Source organism: Aythya ferina (genome assembly GCF_964211825.1).
Source record: "Aythya ferina genome assembly, chromosome: 4".
Taxonomy (NCBI): domain Eukaryota; kingdom Metazoa; phylum Chordata; class Aves; order Anseriformes; family Anatidae; genus Aythya; species Aythya ferina.
This window is the reverse complement of record NC_140300.1, coordinates 69,010,160-69,030,357: the sequence shown is the minus strand read 5'-3', so window position 1 is coordinate 69,030,357 and position 20,198 is coordinate 69,010,160. Positions and strand designations below refer to the sequence as shown.

Below are 20,198 nucleotides of genomic sequence, written 5' to 3'. Positions count from 1 at the left end.
AGCCCAAAGCAAAATTCACTCTCAAATAATTATTGTTCTCATTAACTCTTATTGAGTTCTGCAAATGGTATTAACACGCTGATATGGTAATGCTGTGAATATATTCCATTAGCAGGATATACCTGCTAAGAAAATTAACATGTTCTTGCTTCTAGGTAGACTGTCACAATTCCTGCTACTTTCCTGTTAATTTTTTAAGGAAAGAAGAGAAAGTGAAATGTTATACATGTACATAAAGGATCCATAAGGATCCATAATTATTTAGAGAGCTTCGAACTCTTTCTGTAGCACCGTGGGTCCCTTGTTTCTATTTTGCATGCTTGGTTAAAGGGTTTACTCACCCCTGGTAAAGGGCAGGCTGCATTTTTAATTTCCAGAGATGTTTGGAAAGTGAAGCTTCATATTTGCTGAGAGTCTCAAGAGGCACTGAATGAGAGAGGTGTTCAGGGTGCTCTATCATACTCCTCATTTTCGCACGGGCTGCCCAAGGACCAGAGCAAGAGGGTAGCACTGAGCCAGAAAGTCAGAAACTGGGTGAGGTACTGCAGCATTTGCTGTCCTAGTGTACAGACAATTTTATCAGTAGAAATGTGGGCAAAATGCAGCAGGAATGGGGAGCTGCCCCCATCCTTGTTGGCTCTGCATTGGGTTTGTTTCTGGCCCCCCAATGTCTGTTCACTTCTGTCTCATGGATGTTAGTAAAGTAAATCTCACACCTCTGACAGCATTATTGATGTGCTAGCACCAGATTTTTTCTTTTACTATTTTACCTGTTAACCTTTTTTGTTATAGGTGCACATTGCAGAGGTGGGTAGCAGCTAATTCAGACAGGTTCTCTGTTCATGATAGATGTGCTGATTTGCACCGATTTATTTGAAAACTCATAATTAAAGTCTTGTACTGAGGTATTCAACATTATTTTTTTAAGCGGTTGTATTAGTTTAGACTGCATTTGTGTTTGATGCCATCAAAAGCCTAAATTCTTCACAGAAAGAAAACAAATAGTAAAGACTATTATACCAATTTCTTTTTTAGATAAGTAGTTAAGTGTTTGGAAGTTTATCTAATATCAATCTAGGTTTAGGGAACCTTTTCGTGATCAAAATGTATGCCTTTCAAATAGTTCTGGAAGCCAGAAAACACACACTTCAGTGTTATTGAGACATCCTCCTCTACCCCTAATCGTCTGAATTCGTAAATGGACTACAGCTTGCCTCTTGCCCTCCATGCAGTATAATCTCCTAATGTGTTAGAGCTACAAAATTGGGTAAGAAATCTTCCTAGAACAGGCTGGAAGCTTTTTATACATCTGAAGCTTTTCTGTTTCTGATCAGATAAAGAAAGTCAATGAGGCAACAACCCCTGAGGTAAAATAATACAGCTTTGACTTTCAAAGCTACGCTTAAAACTGTAGCATTTAGATCTCAGAAGGTTCTGGTATTACAGCATTTCTGTAGTCCTAACTCAAACCAGAAGGTTGTGCACTTGCCCATAGACATGCACTAACAGATCACTTGAGACAGAGAAATAGTTCAACCCTTATGCCTGCAGGAGAAAAAAAAATAAAAATCTGATTCCTGTAGACCTTGTTTTGGGCAATATCTCACCCAGTTATTCATCAGATTTAATGTGGCTTTTTAACAATAAAAGTTGACTGAAAAAAGGTTGCTACCACATTCCTGGCGGATTTCTGGGGGACTTGCAGGATCTATATGAGAGCACTTTTTGTCGTAATTATTTTGGGTTTAAGTGTTATTGGCCACTATTTTCAAGCTTAGGCAACAGAACTTTGGATCATCTTGGTCTTTAGGTTGAAATGAGATTAATTATTCTTTTTCTTGATATTGCCATGTCATACTTGTTTTGTATGAGAGTTACGTTGTTTGTAAATAACCCATTGAATATGATTTAGTATACTGAAATTTCTACTGGTTTTCCTTTCTCTTCACTACTTTCTTTAATTGATGGACAAAATGAATCAACTTGTTTAGTTGTGTGGATTTCTTTCTAAATTCTCTGAAGATTTATGCATACTGTGAATAGAATTTGGCAACATTTTTCAGGTCTATGATATTCAAGTAAGATGTACATTGTACTCTGAGGTCAGAGAATACTTTCAGAAAGAAAGAAAAAAAGAAGAAAAGGTGCTTTTCTCCCTTGAATTTTATTTTGCAGCACCAAAGTGAGTGCCAGCACATCCTCTTTCAGCTATTCCAAGTGAGATTCAAATGCCTGGGACATTGAATGAATCCAAACTCTTCCAAGGGCTATGAATTTTAGTGCAAATGTGAATTATATGTAATGGAGTTGGTTCCAAGGGAGCGGTAAAAATCTCTCTTATGAGAAAAAAGCTAGTGTTGGTCTGTCTTTGACTACAACTTCAATAGCAGACTACAGGCCACTAGGTTCAGTCAAATAGCGATCTTATGTCTGAAAATGCAGGAGCACATTCTCAGCTTGAGGCAAGAGGTTTCAGCAGTTCACTTCCCATTAGGAGGAGTTGGATAGCTAAACCAAAAGCACCTCCAGTTTGAATATACCCCCGAAAATCATTTATGAATATTGAAAACATCTCAAAATTTTCATATGCCTTTCCCCAGTTGGTTGCTGTTTCCATTTGTAACATCACACATGGAAATGGGACATTAGCTGTGCCATTTGTAAAGGTCCAGGTAGATTGCAGATGTTCAGCTTTGATCTTTCCTTAGATACATGCTCAGAACATAAAAATATCTTTGGCAGATAAAAGGAAGAGCCAGCACATGAAATTTTAAACCAAGAGGGACCTATGAGATCATCTGGTTTGATTATCTGCATGATGCAGTCCAGAAACGCTCATGTAATAACTTGGACATTTGGAACAGTTTTGCAATGAAGACTAAAAGTGATGTTAGAAACAGTGCAGGTTTGACTGCATCAAGTGAAATGCATGATACATGCTTAATTTCAAAGAACTTAAAACCAAAAAGGAAACCTTAGGCTACGTGTATTGATTTGAGTGATTATATATAGCCGGTTAGTTTTTCTTGAAGCTTCTGTGAGTGCCAAAAAAGTATATTGCTTTGATGTTTTTATTTTTTATTTATTTTATCGTCTTCCAGAAAGTTTTCAGGTCAATCCTTTCTTATTAAAAGCCTGTGCATAATTTCCAGTAAAGTATTGGGATAGGGTAGGAACAGGAGTGATTTAGACTTTTTGTCTGAAGATGTTCCACTGTGTTCAATGTAATTCAAGGCTTATGAGGCCAAAGAATAATATCTAAGATCTACTGGATAAGTCTGTAACCACTGAGGTTTGAGGCAAAAAGACTTTTATTCTCATAATTGTTCTAAAATCTGAGTTATTTTATTTTATTTTATTTTATTTTATTTTATTTTATTTTATTTTATTTTATTTTATTTTATTTTATTTTATTTTATTTTATTTTATTTTATTTTATTATTATTTTTTTTTCTGTCCCATGCCATGTAAAAGTATGTAACAACAGTCTGAGAAGAGACTGGAATTGAAGAGTCTCCAGATTCAAGGTTTATTTCAGGCTGCATAGCCGTATTCAGTCTTGCTCTCACTGTCTTAAAACTTGATTGTATTTACATATATAAAATATGTATTTCATGAAGAGTTGAACAGTTTCAGGAAGAAGAGGTGAGTCTGTCCTGTCCAACCTCCTGGGAAATGTGAAATATGCACTGGGGAGGCTGCAATTTCTCTTACACCTGGAGGGTTTTAATTTCAAAAATGTAGATGTTTATGGGTTGCGCGGGCTTAGATGATCAGTGGCCAGGCAATTTGAGAAGCAGTTTTGGAATTAGGGCAACACAACGGGAATTCGGTTGGATTTAGGTAACCATCTCCTTAATGTAGCTGTAGGGTCTCTGTGGATAAGGTTATGTAACTATGGGTGGAGAATTTAAGTGCAAAATTCCTGCAGTTCTTAGTAATAAGAGAGAGGAGAGAGAACGGCATATGCTTCAGTGCATACCTATGATAGCTAAGAGGTTTTGAAAGAAATCTGAGGCCTATTTAAGATTATCCACTGTCACAATTTATACCCGCAGACTGAATTATTATATGTACATATGTACTGAGATTTCTTTTTCTGCATTTTTGTGTAGTTGCTTGATATGAACACATAAATCTGTGTGGGATGCATGAGCAGGTACAGAAGCAATTCGAAGCCAGTACCAGGAAATTGTTTTTCCTAAAAATTGACCCCCAAACGTTTCAATTTTAATGCAGTGAGGACCTAATTCAAACTTATGCCTGTCAATGGGGAGATTCTCATTGGTTTAAATGGACTTTTAATGAGACTTCCAAATGCCTGGGGAAAAAATGCTTTAATTTGGTAAAGAAAATTCAGCATCAAGGACTCACTTAACCAGAGGAGTTTTATCTTCACTCAGACTCATTACATTGTTCTGTCATTAATAATCACAGTGCAAAGTAATTGAATTTGTAATGGTATTACATGGGCCTGTGTCTAGTCCATAACGTGAGTGCAAGTTTTTTTTTTTTTCTTTTGGCTTGATTTGGTTCCCATCACAAGACGCAGCAAGCAGTTTTATTGTGCTATTTGTCAAACAGTGATGAATTGCTATTACTTAGCAGGTGAACTGTGCCATACTGAAAATGAATGTGGGGAGGAGCAAGTGCAGGTCTCAAATTACCTGCTCTATTATGTAAATTACAGGTAGTCGGTGGTGAGTGTCCTACAAAATGGATGGGTTGGCTAAAATCATGCCAGTGCTGCTTTGTAATGCATGCCAAGAAGAATCACACATAAAACTGGAAGCTGTAAGTTTCCAGGTGTGCTTACAATACTTGCTTTCTCTTAAATGAAATAAGTATATTTGATTGAAAATATCGGAGTTTAAAGAATTCTCTCCTACCTTCAGTTTTGTAGGGAGGAGTAGAAAAAATATTGTTCTCTCAGCTTGTTATTTTTATACTCATTAGCCAACTGCAAACTTTGATTCCATGTTGTATAAGCGATCTGAATTAATTTCACACTAGGCAGGCTTTAAACATCCAAACAGTGCTCTAAAACTGTGTATATTAAATACCTATATAAACATGTGTGTTTATTATTGAAGTGGTGACCTTTGGAAACATTGTGAAGAAGCTCTGAAAACATTATATAAGATTTTATGTAGGTAGGAAAATAGCAGTCTATTTAAAAGCCATCTACTTTGTCTCTTTTACTACTATTTCTTCTATGACTGCTAAAACTGTATTTGCTTTTATTTACTTAAAAGTTGATTTACTGGATAGCTTCATATGATGTGCATCTCACTGTATTGTGGGCCTCAAGAGGCTTTGACAGCCTGGAGGCCCTATTTCAACTTGTTTCAGATGAGCACTTGTAATATGAGATATTCAATCCTAAATAGTAGATAGCAGCAGTGAGGAGCTTCCATCTCAATGTAAGAAATAATGAAAGCTCTAGGAAATTAGAGACCAAAAGTTTCTAAAAGCAGAACATTAATACATGGCTAGTGAAACTGGCAGCTTATTCTAGCTGCTTGGATTTATAAACCCCTTGAGTTTTATAAATTGTATTTATATTTTTCCAGACCGGTAATTAAATTTCTGAGACTTTATATGCATCAAGCCAATAAAATTATCTCACAGAGCATATTTAAAGGCCTTTCAAGCTATCCATTATTATGGTGAGTAAGCTTGTGCCACAGTAAATGGGCACTGATGATGAACTGTGGTTGTCCAGCAGCTATGGAGAGCGGACTGAATTTATGTTGGAGGCAAACCTGAGGAAGCATCAGCACCTGCCCGTGCAAGATCCCTACTTTAAACTGTGCAAGCTATAACTCAAATAATTGACATTAGGGAGACACTTCACCACAAAGCCTGCAGTACTATTCAAATGCATTTGTAAACCAGTGCAGCTCTGCTGTTGTTTTACCGGTGTAAATTGAAATAACTTCAGCATAAAACACGTAAGCCTTCTTGATTTACAACGAATGAAGTGTATAATGGAAGAAGATGGTATTTCCAATAGATAAATTTAGCAGGGAAAAATAATGGTAAAAGTAATTCAGATCATTGCTGGTTAGTCCATGGGTGCAGGACGACAAGTGTTAGAGCTTGCTGATTGTTCACTGGCATCTTTTGGATAGCCAAGCGGTCAATAAACGGAGTTGTCTAATTTGGATTCTGTACAAAGTACCAGAGACAGCACCAAATGATCTGCTCACTTGGAGCAGAGAACACTGGATGCAAATACTGGTCTTTTTCTCGTTTTCTCATTTTCTATCATATTGCTGAGAGTCTCACTGTAAATGAAGAAATATTGCTAAAAACATTTGGAGACTTCTTCAGTCAGAGTTTTCTACAAAAGTGAAATTGAGCACCAGAGGAAAAAATGGGCAATGGTATTTTCCTCATGAAATTATTTTTATCTGGGGAATGTCTGTGAGGAATCTTTTATCTGTTTCAGTGCAGAATTTAATCATTTCGACTGAAAAAAAAAAAAAAAAAGTAATAGTAAATATGAAGTAGTAGGATATGTCATGAGTTTTCTTTCAAGCAATTATGAACCAGCCCACAGAGTAATAACATTATTATGAACTTCTGCAAAACTTTCTTTCTCGGGTTCTCAGCCAGGGGAATGCACGCAGTGAAAATGGGCTTCCACAGGTCTCACTGCCACAACAGGAGGGGGCCATCTGTATTACACCAGAGACTGATGGAAGCTGACTCGGTTCAATTGACTTTTATAATAGAAAAATCTAACCGGGTTAGAAAAGCAGGCATCTGGCTGGGAGATGAAGTTTTGTATGGGGAGAGGAGAGCTTGAAACAATGAGCTTTCTACTTGTAGGTCATGCCATAGTTCTTGATCACTAGGTGACTTGCTGCATTTTGGCAGTCTGTTGCGAGGGGCTCTTATAGTCCTGGATGAAATAACAGTATTAGAGATGATCTTTTGTCTGTCAATGAGTTCTTTTTATAATAAGGGTGACTAAAGAAAAGGCTGAAGGGAAAAAAAAAAAAAAGCTTCTGTGGTCAGCTAAGATACTCTCTTGTATATAACAGCACTTAATGAAAGGAACGGTGAAACACTGACATTAATCTAAAATCTTATTGCTCAATTTAAAGATCAAGAAATCTTGATAGAGATTCATATTCTTGCTTGAAAAATATACAGTGTATCAGCACCCATTGCAGGTAGTGAAGAAATAATATTCAGGAATTCTTCCCCCCAAAAGCATGTGCTAATTACAGACCTTGGTGTGACAATAACAGTAAGTAGAATCCCAATATTTGCATGAAAAAAAATGCGTGCGCTAACTTGGGTTCAGAATTTTTTAAAATGGGTCCTGGGAAGAAAGGAAAAAAGAAACTTGGTCTGTGGACAGTCACTAACGCTGGCATGTTGTGGAGGTGATAATATTCTTTCCAGGCAGTACTTACCTTCAGTTTTCTCAACAAGCTCTGATACATTCATATTACCAGATAAATCCTGCTTAGGCTTGCAACTGCTTTAAAAAATTTCCCTTTTTCAGTAATCTTCTGCCAGTTGGATGGAATTTGATCCTTTTTTTGTATCCAGAGACCTCACTTTCTGCTTGTTTTTTTAAGAACTCAGTTGCAGTGCTTGTAAATTTCGGTAGGTACAGTGAGAGTTACTTTCTCACACGAGTGCAGACGAAGGTAGCTTCACAGAATTTGTTGCTACTTCTGATTTATATCTTATTAATGGACAGCAGCATCTTGGACAGAGATTTCTATCTTTGCTCTCCTACAGAAATATTCCCTGTTTCTGTCACCTCTACAAGGAGAGAGCTAAGAGCACTTGGGATGCTTGAGCAGGGCTGTAACTGTTTTGAAGTGCACCTTTTTGATTGAGGTAACTTCTCAAGCATCTTTAAAAGATGTGACAACGTAGCCCAGGGAAGTGATAGTACTTACAGCAGCATATTTCTGCACTTGTTAATAGAGAAAGAAAATACTGCTGTTTTTCTTTGGTCTGAAAGGTATTTCCTTATTATTTTTTTTTTTGGAGGGGTCCTACTCTAACTCCTTAGAAAGGGCAGAAATAGATTTTGGGGGGCTCAAAGCACAGTCTGGTGCTCAAACCCAGGAGAGGATAGAGGAAAATGCTTTCCGCTGTGCGCAGCCTCCCTGCTGGCAGTGCTGGGGGATCCTGCAGGCAGGAGAACATCTCTGAGGTCCTGTGATGGTGACAGCCACAGTGTTTGAGCTGTGAAATTGGGAGGGGTAAGAGCTGGAGACACAGCACCAGTATAAGGAATTGCAGAGTAGATATGCTAACCTTCTCTGGAAGGAAAGAGTTTATTCACATTAAAACAAAACAAAACAATAAAAGTTGCTATATATTTCGTCAGTGTTGGAGGTACATTTTGACTGTGTCCTACAAAAAAGAACCCTTCAGCGAAGGTGAAGTTTGAACACCAGAAGCATCTGAAACAAGCAGGAGAATTTGAGATGCTAAAAAGCAATGAGGAGGAAAAAAGCTGGTCCAGCTATTGCCAGATCGTGTTTCATTATTAATGCACCGATTCTGTATTGTCTGCTCTGAGCATGATGTGCCAAATTGAAATCGTTGTGTAAGCATAGCCAGCTGCTGTACAGGCCTGCAGTTTGTTGGATGACTCTGCTGAAGTTTAAGAAGCTGATACTAAAGGGAGAAAAGTGAGGGATCGGCATGATATGTATAGTATTGTGTCTTAGTGTCCAAAGGTTTATCTAAGGATGAATAATCTCATTATGTTTTCTTTGATTTGTCTCAGCTCTGAGATTGAGATTTTGACGACAAATTTTCAGTTTTAGTTTTTGATCTCTGCTCAAGTGTGTATGTTTGGAGAGGCTTTTTTTTTTTTTTCAATTCCCCCAATTTTTACAGATTTTGGAAAACAAATTTGTTTGTGCTAGGAAAAAAAAAAAAAAAAAAACACAACAACAAAACAAACCCAACAGCTTTGCTTAGAATTGGCTGGCCCTTTTCATGGTGCTGCAGCAAACGCATGATGAGAGGTTGTGTCCTTTGTTTCAAAAGCTCCTCATTCATTGTGAAGGAAGGAAAGATAAACAACCAAAACTTGTAGAAAAAGGAAGGCAGCGTTATTGCTGATTCACAACACCCAGGGCAGCAGCGAGAGATGAGGGATCTCTGCAGACGCCAGTAAAGAAACCGCTTGCCAAGCGATGTTGGCTCATTTTTGTGTTCAGGCTGCTGAGCACAGGTGCCCCTGGAAAGGTGCACGGTGTCCTCTATTTGACCCTCCTTTGATATTAGAGAGATCTGCTTGTTTTCCTTTTAACTGTAAACTGCTGCTTGCAATGAAAAGCCAAAAAAAAAAAAAAAAAAAAGTTTTAAAGAAGTTAATTAAAAAAGAAACAGCAAAGCAAAGCTGAATGGAACCCAATTTAATTTCTTCAGCTCTGTGGTTTATTTTGAGCTCCTAAAAAATCCTCCTTCCTTTCAGGATGAGTCCGCACAGTATTATTTTCTTCCTGTTGGTAGTGTAGGAGGAAGGAATATTTCTTTTTAATAGGACAATCTGTCCTTGCTGGAAAGGAAGATTAAAAGCATAACAGTATATGAATGAGTGAAGAGGAAAAAATTCAGATGATAAAATAGCAGATTTTCCTATTTTTTTCTTTCTTTATCTTTTTTTTTTTTTTTCTTCCCTGAAATTGTTTACTTACTTCAGCTTTAAAGAGTGCAACATTTTGACAGCCAGGAACTAATTTGCAATTTTTCCTCTGAATTCTAATTTCAAATGATTTTTTTTTTTTTTTTGTCTGACCCACCTCTTCTGATGAAACGAAGTGAATCCTGAGCTGACAAATTTTACGTAGTGCAGCCATTAGAGCTCCTCTCTGATTTCATGGATCTGGGACAAAATGGCAAACAATGGCATAAAATAAATATACTGGCATATAGCAGAAAGCTCCATGTCATGGACTTTGAGTAAAGCTTTGTTGGTTTCTGCCCCAGGATATTAACTCCTAGTTGGAGTGATGGATTTCCTGCAAATTCACTACCTGTAAATGCTAAGAAGCTGACAGAAGTTGAAGTTAAGGATATGTAGGCCAAAAATGATAAGTTGGATCATTCTATTTTTCTTCTGAAAGAAAAAAATCAGTAAAAAGACCAATATTGTTCTTCCTGTCTATAAAAGTGAAATTGAGCACCAGATAAGATTACATCTTATTGCAATTTGTTCCTTTCAAAACTCTTTGGTACATTATATTAGTTAAATACTGTACTGTTATTAACATTTTTTTTTCTTTCTTTTTTTTTTTTCTTTTTTTAATGAATATATACATTTTACAAAGTCTGATTTTATTTTATTTTGCTTAGAAGCAGATGGTTTATAAAAATAAAATCCATCTCTACATACCACTGCATGAAAGTAATTGCACTTTGTATGGCTTTGCACCTTACAGGTATTATTTAGTGTTTTGTCACGGAAATATGGACAGCAGCTCAGCTAAATTTTTGTTGTCACATTTTTTTTTGCTTTGTGAATGTCTTTGGAAGCATATCCCTGGTTAATGAGTAAAGCAACATAGCGTTAGTTAAGAAATCCATTCTTTCTCCTGGCTGCACAGATGACTTTCATGGTGATACATGGAGAAGTGATATATCACTTTCCCGGTGATATATGGAGAACTTTTCAGTCTCTGTGTGCTCTAATTTTGTCTGTGTTGGTCTCTGGCCATTTTCTATAAATATGACAGAAAGTGGGAGACAGAAGCCCTGAGTCAGAGGCTTCTGATAGACTTGGGCTTGTGATAAAAACAGAGAAGAGAGATAGAAATATCATTCCCATTTCTGAATATTTTAGAGGTTTAGTTTTCATTCCACTACAGGATGTACAAAAAAAAAATATATATATATCAATAAAACAACAGCAAAAACAAAACAAAAACAAAAACAAAAAAACACACCACCATTGCAAAACAAAACAAAGCAAACAAACAAAACAATAAACTTAGAAAATAAAGAAACAAACAAGTATTTTTCCCCACACAATTCCGAAGTAGTATTTCATATAGTCAGTAAGACTTTATGAAAAGGTATATGAAAATGAAATATTATAATACTTGAATGAAAAGCCACATGTAGATGGTTATGAGAAAATGAGAAGTACTTCTGGTACCTCTGTTTTGCCTGGTCATCTTTTGGAGGTGGTGATAACTTTATGAAGCAAACTGAGAATACAGGATTGTCATTTTCTATGAATACTTCCTTGGAGGGCAGTCCTCCCTGGTGGAGGTCATTAGCAGAGATCTCCTTGCTGTTACACTGTTTTGTCTAATCCTGCACAGCTCAGGCCTGGTTTATGAACTGCCATATGAAGGTTTACAAGGTAGCTTGCCTAGTTGTGAATGGTTTGAATGCTACTCATATAAGTGGAGTCTCTCTTGAATAAATAGGCACTCCTCCTTCGAACTGATCTTAATTTAATCAGTATTTTTGAAAGAAAAAGCAAGCCAATTCTCTTAGGAAATCGAGTGCTAAATTTGAAATTTCATTTTAAAATTCAGAGTATTGTGGCTGGATTGGCCACATTGTTTATTTATTTATTTATTTATTTATTTATTTATTTACAGCTCAGGAAGTACATTTATGTCTGCCATATTTTGTATACACAGATCAGCTTCTGGATGGCTGTATATACCAATGAGCATTTCCTCATGTTATATCTGGGTTACACAACTGTGTGGTGCCCATGTGGGTGGGAGGCAGAAGCTGCACTCAGCTTAAATTGTGCCTGAGCACGCACCAGGGTGGGGGTAAGAACAACAGGAGGCAGCGGTACTGCATCTGTCTTGACCTGTCCCCTGTCCCTTTGTACCAGTGGTAGTACCACTTGCTGTTTGTGCTTAACCCTGGGTCTGAGCTGTTTGAACACTCGACGACTGATGTGTTTTAGGATGGCGTCTGAAGAAGTCGTGGACCTCTGTGTTATCATTCTGCCTTCCTCTTGCTCACCATAAATACAAATTGCCCCAGGACATACGTTAGCTTCGATGTAAAGTGGTGGAGTTTGATCTTGTAGAATTTTATTTGTGTTTTTATGTATATCATTGAAAGGCAAAGAGAAAGGAGGTTCAGAACCAGGTAAATAGTAGTCCTGGGTGGTGGCCTGACAACCAGTTTGGCAGCATGAAACACAGTGTTTCCTAGGGTGCTTTTAGTGCAGTTACACCTTCTTGTCAATTTGGGGACCTGAGGAATTGTACATAAGATTTTACCCCTCTGAGCAGAAATTTGTCTTTAGATTTCACACTAACTGTTTTGATGATAGGTAGCTATGTGGGATATTGCTGTCAGCAGGGAGCGTGCATTCAGTTAGCTTTCAATTGGACCTCTCCATGTGTAAAGATTCATTAATGCTTATTCCCCTCGGATATCATTCTCCAGCAGTTTAACACTACCCAGAATGGGTTTCTTCCCCTGTGCCGTGCTTGCTGGGATTCCTACACACTGCTGCACTGCTTCAGTTCTTTTATAGGCTCTTTACAGCATGCCCCAGTTCTGGATGCATGGGTTTCCATCTCATCAACCTTCTTTAATAGCTGCTTATATTTGTTACCCAGTCCAGTTGCAGTCGGCATCGGATGGGCTTTTTGTTGCTTTTCCCATCAGGGCAGTGCTTGCTGAGAGGGCAGGCTAACAGATCTGCTGAAACACATCTGCGTTTGGATCCAGATGACTTCTCAGCAGGCCAGCCACTGGGGGTGTGCCAGGCAGTGAGTAGCAAGGAATAGTCTGCTACCATTTTGTTTTGACATTGTCTGAGTCTCTGGTGTGCTCGTCCCTCACTGCACACACGCGTCGTGTTGTGTTTGTGCTGTTAATACAGCAGCAATAGCCACTTGGAGATCCACTGAAGTGCAACCACTTCTGCTGGCAATCCTCTACATTTGCCCTTAAATTACAGTCTTCCTGCTGTGATTTACTTGCTGCCATCAGACTTTTACACAAAGGCTGGTACAAAGTAAGATTTTTGGATGTGACCAATGGAATTATTCAGGAATAAAAGTAGTGTTTGTGAGACTTAATCATTGACTTGTGAGACACCTTTTAAGAAGGTATGCTCCAGTGGTCCCAGGTCTGAACTCAGCTTTTTGGTGTTAAACTGCAATAACTTTATTGAAATTAATAGAGTGGTTGAGGAGAGGAGAGGAGAAAATGCAATCCATCTAGTTTATTTTAACAAGAAGTGTCGTTATCAAGATAAAATTGACATGTAACCAAGAAGAGCTTTACCATTCTGCACAGCTCAAGGGCTGTTCACAACATTATTCCTAAATGATTATTTTGTCTTACAGTGCCTTACAGGAGTGAATGTCTTTCTTGGAAAACACCAAAGTAGCTCAAAAGTAGGCTTCTGATGTGAAAAATGAAATTATAGAATACAACTGCTTCTGGTCTTGACAAATTTGATTTTTAAACTGAAGAAAAGAAGAATCCCGAAGATATTTGATTACTGGTAACTTGAAAGAAGAACGTGAGGAAAAACAAAAAAAAAACTCCATAGGGTAGGGAAGCAGGGGAGAGAGGGCCACCGACCCCGCAGATCTAAGTTATATGAAATAGATGCAAATAGGTGCATACTGAACACAGACATTAAGAATAACTAAATGTACAATGACTATCTGCCTCATTTTTGGAAGCAGAGAAATATTAAATGATATTTTGCATGTGGATAAAAAAATGCTCTACAATACGAGAACTTGTTTTATCAAGAGATAATACTTCAAAATGAGAGAACATTTCAGCATTATCAATGCAACTAACATACCCTTTGCGTACTTTAGGACTAAAACTGTCAAGTGTGATAGTAGAGAGTTATTGCAACATGTTTTCCTGGTGTTTATTGTAGCACAATGCTTCTATATCAATATGAAAAATTTCTTGTATAGAAAAGCTTCTTAAAACATTAAGAATGCCATGTATACAGATATCACCTGGAAGGGTTTGGTGTCTTTTGAAAAGAGTATTCGTATTTTAATAACCAGAAGATATACTACTGTTTGTGGACTCTAGATTAAGAGAGGAAAGGTGCAGAAATTACTTATGAGAAAAAAATAAGATTGTTACTTCCACCTGATAGAGTTATGAGTAGCTAGTTTCTAATAGTTTAAGTATTTTATTTTTATTTTTTTTTTACAGCATTTTGACAGTAGGAATTCAAGAAAACAGATATCTCAAGTTTGGTAAAGTACAATTTTTTGTTGTTGTCCGTTTAGGGAGCTATGCTCGTAAGATGGTGGAGTTTATATATATTTGTTTCTAAGTGCAAGTTTTTCCTCCTAGTTTCCAAGTAACATTTGAAATACTCTATTGCTAGAACCAATGAAAAGCTTAAAAAATATTCAGAAGCAATCACTCACAGCTTTCTACCTTAAGTATTGGGATTTCAGGGTGATTAGATGATGATGATAATGATTGAATTTCACCTAGATTTTCAGATGACCGCTGCAGAAAACACAAATTTAAGAAAGGCAAAGCACAAAGTTTAGGCCATTTTGGAATAAAATATATAAGATTTTTCAAAATCCCTTTTCAAGTGCCAAAATGTAATTTCAAAAAAAAATTAATAGCCCAAATATGAAGCTAAATAGTCTTGGATTGAAAAAAGTATATAACTGAAATCCATATAAAAGAAGTGTGTTTCTTCTTGGAAAAAAAAAATCCATCCTTTTTAATTTTAGCTTCTTGTTCACATAGTTCATTTTACAACTCCTTTTTTATTCCTTTTGGCTAATATCTAAAGCTATTTGTTTTCATTCAAATTAATTTCTTTAAAAAATATATTCTTTGAGAAAACATTTGCAGCAGGCATTTGGCATTCACAAGATATATAGGTCACTGTTTAATTCTCAGTCCTAGGAAGTTTGTTAAATTTAATAAATAAATAAATAGTAGTAGTTGTTTGAGAGGCCAGAAAAGTAATAGTTATTCAGCTGAAACCAGTTAGTAGGTGAAAAAGGTGAGCATATCACCATTATAATGAAAATCAAGAGATATCCCACTTTATTATATCAATTGTACCTTTCTGAGAACAGAATCCTTGACAACATGCCCTAGGACATAGTCTGGTCAGTGACTGGGAGAGACACACGTACTGTGAAGTCTGCACAATGCAGTTTGCAGCCTGGCATTCCTGTTATTTGTCTCCTAATACATCTAAGAAATGGTAATAATGTCTAGTGCTATAGCTGCACATCAGTAAATCGTAATTGTTTTAGTTTTTATGATTTGTCTGTCAGAAAATATTGCCGGGAAGTCTGAATGATCTCTAATTTATAAGTGAAATTCTATTAAGTAAAGAGTTTATGGGCATGTGTCAATTGATATACAGCAGTGGAGTGGCAATATCTTACTGTTTTTAATGCCAAAGGAGCTATTAGCCATAAAACTCTGTGTGTTTTGGAAGTTGTGGCACATACACATCTATGGTAGCATCTCCCTCCAGCACAGCTTCCTCATAGGTGACAGGCACTGCTAAAATCCTGCGATATCCACCGTTTAAATAATAATGTAAAATATTCTCAGACTGAAATGTAAAATAAGCTATACTACAGTTATTTTACTTTGTGTAAAAAACATTTTGCAGGTGCACTGCATTTAGGAGCGGTAAGGTCTTGCTACCACCATTCCTGGTAAAAGTTGCACTTTATTTCAATGTGTGGGTCAAGACTGTTGAAATATACCCCTTGGAAAAACTTAGTATTACCATTCCATCAGTTAAATGACAGAAGCCTTAATTTTCAAAACAAAAGGACATAACCTATAGTTTTAGTATTTATCGTATACACGCATATTTTGGATGATCTTTCATGGACTGTAATAGATTCGTAGTCCTAGAGTCTGAGCTTTTCAGCCTTGTGCTTCTTAGCCACGCCACCTCACTGGAAACTTCCTAAATACCTCATTGGAACTGGTCCATAAGCGGAGAAAAGTCTCTCTCTTCCCATCAGCTGTGCAATGCGTGCATATTTTCTCTGTCTCTCTCTTGCACTCATAAATTAAATTTTAATTATGAGTCTGTATCAGGCATCAAATCAAAATGCTAGCTACTAAACAACAGACAATAGCAATAATCCCCCCTGCCCAGCAGTCCCTGGTCCCTTGCTAACAATTGGGCCATTTATTATTCTACTAGTCTAAACAACTGTTCTGTAATAGCTGAAGTGAAGCATTGCCACATAACTCAAAGTGCTTGCTTTTTCTAGTGTCTTGAAGGCATTCAGCTCAAGGTGATGCGAAAAAAAATAATTCTAGCTGGACTACAGAAATGTGAAAAATGTAAGAGAACTTGTGTGCTCTGTGAGACGTTGGTCATAAATTAGACTTTACAGTATTATGTTGTATAAACTAGCCATTAACATTGGAAGCAGTGATTGCCCAGGGAGCTAGGCCAAACTGGTTTACTGGCATTATTAGTAGTATTTAATACACGCCTGCTATAGAATTCCTTTTTGTATGCTATTTCATCCCATTTCTTAAAGAATTAGATTTTCCTTCCTGCCCCTTCCACCTCTGTTTACGTCTTGCAATTTTGGTGATAAATCCAGAGGAGCTGTGCTAAGGAGAAACTGTCTGAAAATTACTGGTGCTGAGATGTGGTCAAACTGGAGAAGGAGCAGTTGGAAGGACTGGGATTTTGTCTTCATTAGGATGATAGCAAGCAAGAGCAGCTGCTGATTAATGTGACACTGAAGTGAATGGTTCAGTGATGGGACTCGCTAGGTCAGGTTGATGTTTGGAGTTGAGGATCTTGAAGGACTTTTCCAACAGTAATGATTCTGTGAATTCTGTGGAGCTATTCTTTGTTGCTACTGGTGTACAGAGGAAACAGAATAAATCCAAATCACAACCCTAGGATCTTCATTCTTACAGTACTACCCAATTATTGCTCTTGATGAATGTACGATAACTTGTGGAGATGAACTGTGCCGAAGATATTAAATAAGGTCCTTTGGAAGAGACTGGAATTTAGGTTCCAGCTGGGGACAGAGCAGCTGATTTTAGAAGAAAGCTTAGAGGAGTAGGATCCTGTAAGAACTGGGCAAGGGAAGCAACTAGCAAAACCCTTCACCCTTTGTTTTGTCACCATGTTGCACGATCATCCTGCCAGGGCAAGGATCTTTATTTTCAGGGAACACACTCTTGTATCAGCACAAATGTCACCGTTAAGTCGGTGAAGCTGGTTTTAAAGCCTGGTGTGGGAATGCTGCCCTGAAGTTGAGAGCTGTGCAAACAAATGGAGGAGAGAAAAATACAGCAAAAGGCAGACTTGCACAAAGACTCAAATGCACTAATGCTTCATAGCTGCTTACTTAGATAATGCTGTTCTGACAACAGTGAGCCCTCCACCAGCCCCAGTGAAAAAGAGTCACCCACTGACCCAAATCTGACCATAGGTACGCACTGTGACTTCTCTGCAGTTCCACTCCTTCCCTCAGCTATTTTTCTGTCTCCAGGAACAGGCAAGTCAGGAGCTGTGGTGCTTTCGTCTAATCTACCAATAAAAAGTCATACGAGTTAGGTTTTGGTCTGCTGCTGACTCTCAGCCTGGTGATATTGCTTATAGTCATGGCATGTTTCCCAAAACAGTAACATTAAGTACTCTGGGGAGAGCAGGTTCAAGAGGTAACTAACTCTCAGGTGGATTAGGAAGTGTGTTTGCAAGTGCTTTACAAAGCAAAATGAGGTTCATTTCTTTTTCCCTAACACTTGACTACCATTTGCATGTTTTTTTTCCAAATAAGTTCTATGAGTTAAATTAGTGACTCAATTTGAAATTTCATTGTGTTATGTCTTTATCAGTGTGTTTCCCCACCTCTCCAGATTCCATGTTTCTGATAAATTTACGAGGGGAAAAAAAAAAAAAAAGCTTTTGCAATGAGGATTTCACTCATCTCTATTTATTCACCGCTAATGCAAAAACCCACAAACATAATAACCTCTCTCTTCTCCTATAAGATGTCTGCTTTACTTAATGGATATTGTCATCAATATCATTTCACAGCTTACTTTAATTCCTCATATGCATTTCAAGCATATAATTAATGTCAGCTTTGGAAATGTTCCCTTAATAGTTTCTATGATTGAGAAGTTGATTTATTTAGCACGACACTCAAGTCCTACAGAAATTAACATTTCTTTCTTTTTGACTTCTCGCTACTGAAATCAGAGAAACACACATAATTTGAAAAACTAAAAATGGAAAAAGGGCAAGGTGTCATCCAGGGCTCTGTGAGGATGAACGGGCTCTGTGATGAACTAGGCCACTTAGAATAGGATTTTTTGAGAGGCTTGTGAAAAACTGTTCAGATAGAAGCCTTGAATTGACCTTATTTTCCTGTTGGTTACTGTGCTTTTCAGATTAAAAGCTGTTTTCTTTTATTGAAATTGAACAGTGCCAAACATTGAACTTGCTTTGTAAGACATACATCAAGAGAGAAAATATTTCAGTGCAATGACATGACCTGACATTTTAAAGCAGATAATAAATGACACCTTGTCAATGCCACCAATTTATTATTCCCTCTCTTGTACCTCTGTGTTGCAGTGGGATACCACTTTCTTTTTAATCATGGGCCCGTGTTAAACAAATTTTGTGCCAGAAAAGAATATAAAATGTCCCTAGTTGTTTCCTACTCCCTGACCTCACAACCATCCTAGTGTAAGGCATGAAGACAAAGACTATTTTAAATTTTTCATTATTTTATTCCATTTCTGATCCAATTACGTGTGGCTCTTCCATCACTTGCATGAATGTATATGCTATAATGTCAGCTGCTGCACATTAATCAGGCTTTTTTTTTTTTTTTTTTTTTTTTGGTCAGTGGACAGTGGTGCTAAATCATCTCACTGAAAAAAAGTGGGACAAGAAAAAGATGCAAATGAATAAGGAGGAAACTCCTTTTTATGGAAATGCAGCAGGAAATCATTAAAGTGGGTGGCCTTCCAATCAATCCCCCAAAGACTTGGAAATACACCAGGTTGTTGTACATCTTTCATTTTCACCTTATTATAGAAGAAGAGACACTTCTTCCTGTGGCTTCACTTTTCACTATTTCTTACAAGCCTGTGTCAACAACTTGAACTGCACTTTAGATACCAGTTTGGTTAATTATTATAATAAATAGGCCAGTAAGCTGAAAAGTGTTTGGCTTTTTGAAGAGACAGAAAGAGGGCTTTTCGTGGGATGCAGGTACCTCATGTTGATTATGTTGGTTACTGTGCAATTTTAGGTATGAATGAGAGTTAGGCTTTCAGAGGGGAGATGCAGAGTATCTTCTAAAGCTGATTTGTTTTATTTAATTGACCAGGGAGAGAAATATCCCAAAGTGATTTCTGCCTCTTAAGGGACCTGATCTCAAATTCACATCAGAGTTTAAGATTATACTCCTGATTAGCACTGACAGGCATAAGTGCCCTAGAAGCTAGAGCACTGTGGTCTTTTCCTGGGTCTGAATAGTCAGGACTAGGGGAACCTTACATGGAGAAAATCAACAGGTTCAAGAGCATGAAGTCATACTGTGTTGTACAGACCCTTGAATTTGCAGCAAAGCCTGGGATCAGAAGAGATGAACTTGTTTTCTCAGGCTTTGGTATGGTTGCCTGGATATCTGGAGGGTTGGGGTTAGCTTGAACAGCTCAGTAGCTTCAGGGGTATAAGTGTTTGCTGAATTTCACATCTTGGAGAGTGCAGTTGTCTGTGGAGGCATTGTCTTTCCCCTTTGATGGTCCATGGATTGAAACAAACATTAATTTCAGGGCTAGATTTATGATGAAAATAAAGGCATATTCCATGTGGGGCATCTTCTCAAGAAATCTTTCAACATAAAACATTAGACATAAAAACATAAATTTCAGGAGTAGTAAGTCTTCTTGTGTTCCTGCCTCCTGCCCTGCCCTGGTATTAATTTAGGGTTAAGACTGTGATGAGAAGGAGTACAATTTGTATAGCATAATGTATGTGTATCATAGTACTTGTTTGATCCCCATATGTGAAACCTATTCCACAATAATGGGAAAAAATTGAAGTGGGTGTGACAAGCAGCAGAAAATAAGTGGAGAGACTTAACCTGTTTTTCAGCCTTTCAAGTGCCTGTATTTATATTTTTTAGCTTTTGAAATACCCCAGGAAGTCCTGAATCAAGGAGCCATTAAAGCCAGTAGAC

General features: G+C 37.4%; 1 long non-coding RNA gene across 1 annotated transcript in view; it reads left to right on the top strand.

Moving 5' to 3' along the window:
• The window catches only part of LOC311436854, a 131,157-nt gene that overhangs the window by 67,363 nt on the left and 43,596 nt on the right, over positions 1 to 20,198 (top strand). The gene's annotated exons all lie outside the window — the stretch shown is intronic.